Consider the following 10,535-nt stretch of genomic DNA (forward strand, 5'->3'; position numbering starts at 1 on the left):
AATGTGTTCACACCGGGTATGGGGTTTGTTTTTTAAAAAAAAAAAGAACCCCCCCTTCTCCCCTTAAATTTTTTTTTGCCCCCTTTTTTTTTCCCCCCCCCCCCCCCCCCCCCCCGACTGAATTTATTCTCGAGATTCTTCGATTTCAAATAAAATTACAACATTTATTTTATTCGAATAAAGGACTTTTCAAAGTATTTATTTGCGTGATTTTATCATTTTAAGTAACAATTATATATTTTTGTATTTGCATGTGCAAAATCATATAATTTTGTTATTTAAATAATTATTTTTACAAAAAATTAAATTTTTATCATGGGTTATCTTAAAAATTGATTCAATGATTAAAATTTTAATTTAAATATAATTTACTCCCAAAAATAATTTATTTTAAAAAATATATGTGTGATTTTATTAAATCAAGAAGCACGAATAATTGTTAATTCATTTCAAATTTTAATAAAATTTGGTCAATTTATTAAATTTGACCTTAATTGAATCAATTTGGTCATAATTGCAATACAATTGGCTGATTGATATTCGATTTGGTCAAAATTTAAGTAATCTCGGCCAAAATTTTAATCCAATTTGAGCTATTTTACCAAATCCTAAGTCTATCCGAATTTTAACAACCACCAGCCCATTACCAGCAGACCCACCCCAACCCCTATTTCTTCTTTCTTATCCAGTCCAGCTGACCCAAGCCCAATGTCCATCAACCTGACCCAGCCCCCTTCTCTTCCATAACAATGCCAGCAGCTTCAACAAACAACGCCCAGAACAGCCCATCACCACACATCGCCCAGCCTAACAAAATATTTAGACCCGACCTGGCCTATCCTTTTATCTCCACCATAAGCCCAACAACTGTTAACAACAGCAAACAATAAATGGCGTAACAGCGACCATCGCAACAGCTTTAACAACATTCAACAACAGCAATACACGACAACACACCAACAACGGCAAAACCCTAGTCGTTCCTTTTACCAGATTACCCTTTTCGCACAGCCGAAAATGGCTAAGGGTCCATCCATTTTTTCGTTTTCAGCTTGTGCTCGGCCATTTGCGGCAATACCACAGCGGATACCTCCTCCTCCATTAAATTTTTTTAGTCATAGGCCATTAGTGGCCTTGTCCAACTGTGGACCTCAATTTTTCAAGAAATTCAATTCAGAATCCTAAATTGAAATCCGAAAACCCTAACTATTTCCCCCCAATTTGCTAAGAAGAAGGGGGGATGAGGGGATTTTCCAGGAAATACTTAGAGGTTCTGGAGGCGCGTGCTTCTAACGTCACGCAATCGAAATTCTCGAAGAACACACTTGAAAAGTCGATCCCAACGAAAGGTTAAAACTCCAATGAACCAAGCAATTAAAACTTCGGTGGGAAAAGCTCCATCGTGATAGGCTCGTTTGTCTCCATTCCTTCCTGAAAAAAGGTAAAACTACCTCGTCAATTTTTTTTCCATCCTCAACATAGTATTGGATAATTATTTGTGGCTGCTTGGGTTGTCGTGTGACTGATTTGGTTGACTAAGAAAAATGATATCAGGGGGTCTATAAATCGTATTAGGGAAATAAAAGTTCAATAGTATATTTGTCAGGGGTTCCTATGCTTCACATAACCGGAGATTCATGGTTTCTTATCTGTTAAAATTAGTAGGTGTATGAATCTTGGGAAAAATTGGTACTTTGATATGACTCTTGTATAACTTCTTTTCCTTATCTTCACAAGAACAGGCTAGAAGGATTCAATAGGTTGTTGAGCTCTTGATTTTTGTTTTAGAGTGTTTCTCAGTATGAGATGCCACTATTTGGTTTAATTTTGTGATTAGCACAATTTGCTTGGGATATTCCTGGAGTCCTAGTGCATGCAACGAACAAAGAAAATCGCATGTGTTAAGAGATGATCCGCTCAAGCCCATTCTTTCTGTCATGTTTTGTTCGCACTAAGTCTTGATAAACTATACATGCAGTTAGCAATGTTTCAAGTGAATGAATACCATCCCTGTTTTTTCCCCTCTTTAAGTGATTCCTAGTAGTATCCTATGACTCTAAAAATTGCATCTTTGTTTGTTTTAACTTTGGCATGTTAATCATCAATTCGCATTAAAGTGTTTCAATTTCTACATTTCTACGCGTAAGTGTAATTCTTTGCACTTTGTTTGTCCTCATTCTGGTAATCTTGTGAAGGCTAGTTATGTGAGTTTATTGGTGTAGTTCAAAGTGTTTCTTAGAAGGGATAATGAACAAATAATTTATTTTATTCAATTTTGGGTCTTTGACTATAAATTAGATACTAATCCTTATAATTTTTTATTTGCATAAACTTCTTCTAATGAGTCCGATGGGGACTCCTCCCATGCCTGCATGATCCACGAGACCAAAGTCTCATTTCAAAATTCCATGCCAAAGTCCCAGAATAGGACTGATCTATGGCGATATACAGGGGATATACAACCAGGAAATTGATGTCTAGGATGTAAAAGAAAGAGATGAGTTGAGGCTCTGAGCGCGCCCAAAAAGGGACTAGTATACACTAAATATACGGCTGTATACAGGAATTTGAAGAACGCATACATTCGATATACATCTGATATACACAGATGAGTGAAGCCTGAAAAGGCCATATATTGGAAAAATTTCAGAAATAGCAACTTTGTAGTTTTAATTATAACTTTTATAGCAACAGTTTCATAATTACGAAAAATAGCAAATTATATTTGTATTTAAGTAAAATGTTGCTATATAAATACATATACAAATATATATGTATTACTCATAAATACATATTCATAACTGAAAAATACATATTCTTCTATTACTAAGAAGTGGGTAAATATTTCTACTTTTGCTATAAGTTGTAATTTTAAAAAAGTATTGCTATTTATTATAATTCCTAAAGGTTGGCCAGCTTTGAAATGGACTAAAAGGGCCCAAATTTTAACTTTTCTTATATATCTCATGTAAATTAAAGAAAAAACAACAGAAAGTAACATACTTAAAACTATAATTACATTAAATAGCAATACTTTTGTAAAATTACAGTTTATAGTAAGAGTAACATTATTTTACTTATTAATTAGGTAAGTCTATATTTTACTCTCATCACTTTACATTTTTCTATTTTCACTACATCATTTTACCTTCCACCATATCTTTTATCTTATTTTTTTTATCATTTATTTTTTTATTTTCATTTTTTTATTTTTTTACTTTTTGTTTTCTTTTGTTTTCTTTTTCTTATTTGAAGATAATTATCTCCATAATCTTCAAGATTTAAAATAAAACGTACCTTTCACTCTCTTATTTCTGTACCTTTTTTCTTGTTAGTTTTTTTTCATCTTATTTTTTAATTATTTTATTTTTTTATTTTAATTTTTTTATTTTTTATTTTTTATTTCCACTTTATTTTCTCTCTTCTATTTCTCTTTTTTTTTTTTTTCCTTTTTTCGTTTTCTTTTTTTTCCTTTCTCATATCTTTTTTTTCATTTTCTATTTTCGTTTTCTTCTTCTTATTTTTTTCTATTTTATTTTGTTTCTTTTTTTTTCTTTTATTTTTACACTTCTATTTCTCTTTCTTCCTTTTTTTTCTTTTTCACTTCTCTTTTTTACATTTTTTTATTTTTCTTTTTGTTTTCTTTCCGTCTTTTTACTCTTCTATCTCTAACTTTTATTTTTAAAAAGATAAATATGTATATCGCATACACATGTTCAAAAAACATACAAAATACATAGTCATACAGATCTGAATATGTATTTACAGTACAAAAGATACATATGTATTTATGAAATACATATGATATTCATATTAAACAGTAACAAACATAATTATACTATATATCTTCATATGTATTTTCGTTTTATTTTTTATTTTTTTTATTTTTTTCGCTTTTGTTTTTACACTTCTATTTCTAATTTCTATTTCTCTTTCTTCTTTTTTTCCTTTTTCACTTTTTTTTTTGGATTTTTATTTTTTCGTTTTTGTTTTTTCTATTTTTTTTTACTCTTCTATCTCTGTCTTTTATTTTTAAAAGAGAAATATCTATATCATATATACATATTCAAAAAATATACAAAATAAATAGACGTACAGATTTGCATATGTATTTACAGTATAAAAATATACATATATATCTGCATATGTATTTACAGAAATACATATCTGACTCACATGTATATATATAAACATATAGGACCCAAAATCTCTATAACAAAAGTGACAATTATATACATATACATATAGGTAGTAAAAAAATACATATATATTTCTTAAAACAGTAAAAGAAAACAAATAAGTACAACTGTTACCCTCTAAAATAACATAGTATGTACAGTTCAAATATAAACCCACCACTGTATAAAATACATGTAGCTCTGTATATGTATTTATATAATAGATACCTGATTCATATGTGTATTCTTATTTTATATGAGTCACCTTTGTATTTCGCAAATACACATAAAGATATATAGTATAGTTATGTTTGTTACTGTTTAATATGAATATCATATGTATTTCGTAAATACATATGTATGTTTTGTACTGTAAATACATATTCAGATCTGTATGACTATGTATTTTGTATGTTTTTTGAACATGTGTATGTGATATACATATTTGTCTTTTTAAAAATAAAAGTTAGAGATAGAAGAGTAAAAAAACGGAAAGAAAACAAAAACAAAAATAAAAAAATGTAAAAAAGAGAAGTGAAAAAAAAAAGGAAGAAAGAGAAATATAAGTGTAAAAATAAAAAAATAAAATAGAAAAAAATAAGAAGAAGAAAACGAAAATAGAAAAAGAAAAAAAAACAGATATGAGAAAGGAAAAAAAACGAAAAAAGGAAAAAAAAAAAAAGAGAAATAGAAGAGAGAAAACAAAGTGGAAAGAATAAAATAAAAAATAAAAAAATCAAAATAAAAAAATAAAATGATAAAAAAATAAGATAAAAAAAAACTAACAACGAAAAAGGTATAGAGATTAGAGAGTGAAAGACATGTTTTATTTTGAAAAATCTTGAAGATCATGGAGATAATTATCTTCAAATATGAAAAAAAAAAAAAAGTAAAAAAAAATGAAAACAAAAAAAAAAAAAGAAAAAAAAAAGAGAGAAAATAAAAAAATAAATGATAAAAAAAATAAGATGAAAAAAAAAAAGGATAAAAGATATGCCTCTATTTGGGGGAGGTGAAATGGTGAAGTGAAAAATTGGAAAATGTAAAGTGATGAGAGTAAAATATGGACTTACTTAATTAATGAGTAAAATAATGTTACACTTGCTATAAACTGTAATTTTACAAAAGTGTTGCTATTTAGTATAATTATAGTTTTAAGTATGCTACTTTCTGTAATTTTTTCTTGTATTAATTTGGTAAAATTGGTTAACCTTAATAGATCCCTTTTGAATCGTCATTTTTGTTTGTCTCTGAATTTTTCCTTTAAGTATTTTATCACATAGCGTAATATTCTAAATTAATAAAAAAATATATCTTCCTCCTTAGAGTGAACTTTTAAAAAAAATCAAAATGACATTTTATTTTATCAATATGTTAAAATAATTCATTTAACTTAAAAGAATTCGCATCAACCTAAAATCAATTTTTCTTCGTGAAAGTTAAAAAATATCTTCACTAATTAGTCAAAGTTCGTAATTGTTTAAATTGATACTTTTTTTTTTGAAGATAGATATTTTTGTTATCAAAAATTACTTTATTTCTCCCTTTTATTTTAAAATAAATAAATAAATAATAATAATTTATAAAGCGAATGGGTTTTAGCTCAATCTTCTTTACAGAAAATTTTCTCAAGTTAGACAAGATCAATTTTTTGTTTGGTCGAAAAAATGTCATTTAAATCTTCACAAACTAGTAAATAAATAACTTCTTGAGTTAAGGGCAATATTTCTATAAAATCACCCTTTTGCAAAAATTAGCACCTTTTTAAAGTTAACCAAAAATAAATCTTTTGGCGAACTGTTTTAAAACGGACGCTCCTAAGTGCCGTAAAAATCTTCTTTGACCGTTAACTGAACCCTTACTCGATTTCTTTGATTTCGAAGATCTATTTTTATTTTTAAATCTTTGAAATCTCTTTAAAGTTTTTCTTGATGTTTTCGATAAAAAATTAAGTGGCGACTCTGAAAATTTTTTCGAAACTATTTTGAATAGTTTGAAAAGTCAAAATCATTTTATTTAAAATAAAATTCGAAAAGGGATAAAACAATTACCCTCAACCCATTCACCACCAACTGTTTGGATTCTGTTAATAGCCAACCTCTTCCTCCTACCATTTACAAAATTGTGGAAAAATCTTGTATTTCTATCACCTTCAAAAAATCATTCAATCCTTACTTTTTGTCTCTGACATTCCTCTTCATACTGCATATATTGCTTCATATCTGTCTGTGCTTTTTGAAGAACAACCCTGTTTGAACAAATAGGAAATTCTTCAAATAATTTCTCTTTAATTCTCACGATGTCCTCCAAGATAACCAATTGCTGAAAAATATCACCAAAACAAGCTCTACTCCAATTAGATTGAGCTAACTTTATTTTTTTCATCTTCTGTTTAAATTGAATAAATATGTCAACATTTGTCTAGCTACCCAATTTTCTCTAACCACTTTCATAAAATCCTCTTTTTCCGTTCAGAACTTGAGAAATTTAAATGGTCTAGATGTCTCAGAAGTATGTGCCCCACAAGAGAGAAGAAGGGATACGTGATCAAAATTAGTTCTAGACAGATGTTCAACTTCTGACATACCAAAATAATTTTGAAATTCTTGGTTACTAACCATTCAGTTAAGTCTCTTGAATATGCATTATTCATTAGCCTTACCACTCCACCAAGTATAGGGGCTACCCTTGAAGTGAATGTCAAATAATTCACACGAATTAAGGCAAAAAGCAAAATCTTCATATTCTGGGGAATGGATAGGAAGTCCGTCAATTTTCTCCTCTTCATTCAAAATAACATTGAAATTACCTCCTACCAGTCATGTATGTCTCATATTATTGGATAAATTGTATATATTATTCCATAAATCCACTCTTTCCAAAACATCACACTTGGCATATACCAAAGTGACAGTAAAAATTTTATCACTTTCCAGAAATTCTAACTTTAAGGATATTTATTGGTCTGAATCAAGTAGCACCTCCACATTAATCCCATCCTTAATAAAAATTCAAATTTGCCCATTTTGATTATAATTAGCATAGTGCATACCTAATATCCTTTGTACTTTTGAATGTATCTGGCCTGTTGAAATGGCTCCAATAATGTAGTAAGAGAGAATTTATGGTGTTTATGTAATATCCGAACTCTATGAAAGACCTGTTGTATTTTGACAGACTTAATGTTCCAAACAAATGTTTTAAATATATTTAGAATTAGGTTTCACACCCCTTTTTGATGGAATTCTAGATGGTGGCAAACTGTCACTTCCTTTGCTCTTACCTTTTTTTGCTTTTGGCTTGAGCTTTTGGGGACACATCTGTATTTTTCAAAGCTTGATATAAAATCAGATTACTGTCTCTTTATTCCTCATCTTTAATACGCTTCTCACTGTGTTATTCATCCTCATCAAACTTTTTCTCTTGAATTTGTTGAGTATCTATGTTATACAGGACCTTGGTTAGAGATGACATGCTATAGGACCTAATTGGCTGAGCATTAGATACTAAAGCCAAATAGTGATCCTATTGTTGAACTGGAAGTTAATGATTGATGTCCTCATATTGCTTCAAGGTATCACGTACTATCATTCCATCATAAGTGTCATCTTTATCTGTTCTGGTGATAAAAAAATCTTCATTGTTGTATTCATTTTTATCTTTATCCACATCCTCGGTATTATCTGAATCTGCATTTTTGTCTGCACTATCACTTACTATCATTCCATTATGAATGCCATCTTTACCATGTTTTGGTGATAAAAATTCATCTTTATTTAGATCTTCAGTCACATACCTGCTAGCTTTTGACTCTGGAAAAGATTTTTCCACCCAGTTTCTTGTTTCATTATATTTTGGCTGATTACTATGAATGGGGTGCTCCTTTGGAACTGAAACTTTAGTGCTTAACTCCACCATATTTTGATTAACATCTCTATGTCGTATACCATCTTTTTCTGGATATGTCTTCTCCATTGTTCCCTCATTTGCATTTGTTGAATTAGTTAAGCTATTACTCCTATCAGCTTCATCTTTTTTCCCTCCTCACTGTTGACAGTCTCTAAAGCTGCATACTGGTTGTGAGATCCAACTTTTGTACTATTATTCTTCATTTGTGGATCCTATTTATTAACTTTGTTCTTCCCTTTCTTATTTGTAACTTCATTCCAATCACTAGGGTTTCCCACAATCATTCCGCTAATCAGTCTCTTAGGAAAAGAACCAGTTGGTTGGGATTGTTGCATATTTCCCCCTTTCACTTGGAAGGATTTTTTATTTTCACCATGTCATTGTTTATCGTCCCCATCAATTTTGTTTCTGCCATCAGCCCCCATATGCAATCCTGTTTCCATCTTGTAGCCCTCTTTCGAAATTGCAAGTTTAGGATGAATTACCCTACATCATATATGTTATGGCCTTGGAGTTTGTATTCTTTGCAATATTTGGGCAAGTATTCATACTGCATATTAACTTTGACACTTCTTATAACACTCGTAGCTTCATTTTTAATGTCCATTCTCACATGATCAAGTAGATTGGCCATTAAATCAACTAGAACCTTAACTTTGGCACAACTAGGCGTAGTTTAATTAATTGTGGCCACATCTAAATGAATAGGAGTTCCTACTGCTGATGCTAATGAGAATAAAGACTCCTTGATGAAATAGGTTAGTAGCAAGTTGGGAAATGATATCCAAGTCATAGCCATCGTAGTCGCCTCATCCACAATAAAATTGGAGTTATATATCAACGGTCTCATTTGATAGAAGGCACCATCTTTAGACTTGATGTAGAAAACAGCCTTCAATGTAATATTAACGAAATATTCTTTAAGGGACAACCTAATTAGAATTTCCTATTTCTGAAATAACCAATCTGAAAGTCACCTTTGATGTTACATTGCACAGGAATAGTTGTGCACAACTCCTCTAGATCCGCAACTATATGCAAATTTTTCCACAATAGCATGTTGCAGATTTTCAATTACATTCATTGTTGCAACTTCAGATTCAGACCATTATATGTATGGATCACCTTGTAACGTTGCAATAGGTTTAATAGCAATTGAAGGCACATCTCTTTTAGCGCATGCCTGCATGTTATTCAAAGTTATAGGTTTCAAGAGTTTTGAGTAATCAAGAGTGAAAGTTACTGTGGGTGGGTGGGTATTTTGGGTGGTGCGTCTAAGAGGGGTTGGTCAACCATTATTAACCAGTGGACAGAGAGGCCATTAATGGTGGTTTCAAATGAGAAATCTGTTAGGGCTAAAGTGTGGAAATTTGTGGCTCTTTAATTTAAGGCATCCGATTCATTTTTTACTTTAGGCCACCATTGAGCTTGAGTCACTCCTGGATGATGTACTTGTTTTATTGGTGTCATTTGTCAGTTAAGTATTTACCTCGGCCTTAACAACATAGTGCGCCCACATCTTTGTCTCACGAGACTCCATCATTCCCTTCAGTATGTTCAAGTCAAAGCCTCGGATTATCATCTCCAGTATTAAACATAGTTGAACACAGAAATATTATGGGAATGCACACCTAAAATTATTAAGCTAAATAAGATGGAGGTTTTGCTTTTAAGAATGAACAACTAAATCCCTACCAAATATATACATAGACAACAAGCCAAACAGTCAAATAAGAAATAATTCAAGATAACAAATCCAGCATAACTTGTCTTCAAACAAACTACCCCTAAGGGAGTTCTGGCTACCCATCCAATTTAGGTGTTCTAAGGACAATGATCTTAAGAAAATCAAGTAAAAACTCACAAATAAGAGAATAACATAGTTAGTTACAGGTGATATCGAATCACAAAGGAAAACTTCCTGTGGCAGCAAGAGTCTTTTATGAAGACTCTATTTTTGCTCCTAAGACGTACATGTACATTCTTAAGTAGGTAAAAAAGTAAAGAAAATATGGACTTAGGGATTTCAAACGGGCCGGGCCGGGCCAGGCCAACCCAAAACCGGCCCTTCTATTTTAACCAGGTTGAGGGCTGGTTAAGGGCCGGTTTTGATGCTAGTCGGGCCGGGCCGGGCCAAACAATAAAAAAATTAAAACCCACCCTAACCCGGCTCACTTAACCCAACACGGTCAAACCCACTAAAACCCGATCAAACCCAGTTAAAAATCGGTCAAACCCGTTTAAAAAATAAACAAAAAATTCAATATACACTATATACACTCCAATATACAATATATATTTTTTAAAAAATATATAAATAATTACACATATATACGTACCATCAATATATAATTATATATGACTATACGTACTACTTTAAATAAAACATATGCTATAATAGTATAATATATATATATATATATATATATATATATATATATATATATA

At 30.6% G+C, this 10,535-nt stretch overlaps 1 long non-coding RNA gene across 2 annotated transcripts in view; it reads left to right on the forward strand.

The window, feature by feature from the left end:
• The first annotated feature begins 750 nt into the window (after nucleotides 1-750).
• LOC107871094 overlaps nucleotides 751-10,535 on the forward strand; it is an 18,988-nt gene continuing 9,203 nt past the window's right edge. For both annotated transcript variants that reach the window (XR_007055513.1, XR_007055512.1), the window contains exons 1-2: nucleotides 751-1,441; nucleotides 7,632-7,752. This is a non-coding gene — a long non-coding RNA (uncharacterized LOC107871094). The remainder of the gene's footprint in view (nucleotides 1,442-7,631; nucleotides 7,753-10,535) is intronic.

This window comes from Capsicum annuum, chromosome 5, assembly GCF_002878395.1.
Source record: "Capsicum annuum cultivar UCD-10X-F1 chromosome 5, UCD10Xv1.1, whole genome shotgun sequence".
In the NCBI taxonomy this organism is placed as follows: Eukaryota; Viridiplantae; Streptophyta; class Magnoliopsida; order Solanales; family Solanaceae; genus Capsicum; species Capsicum annuum.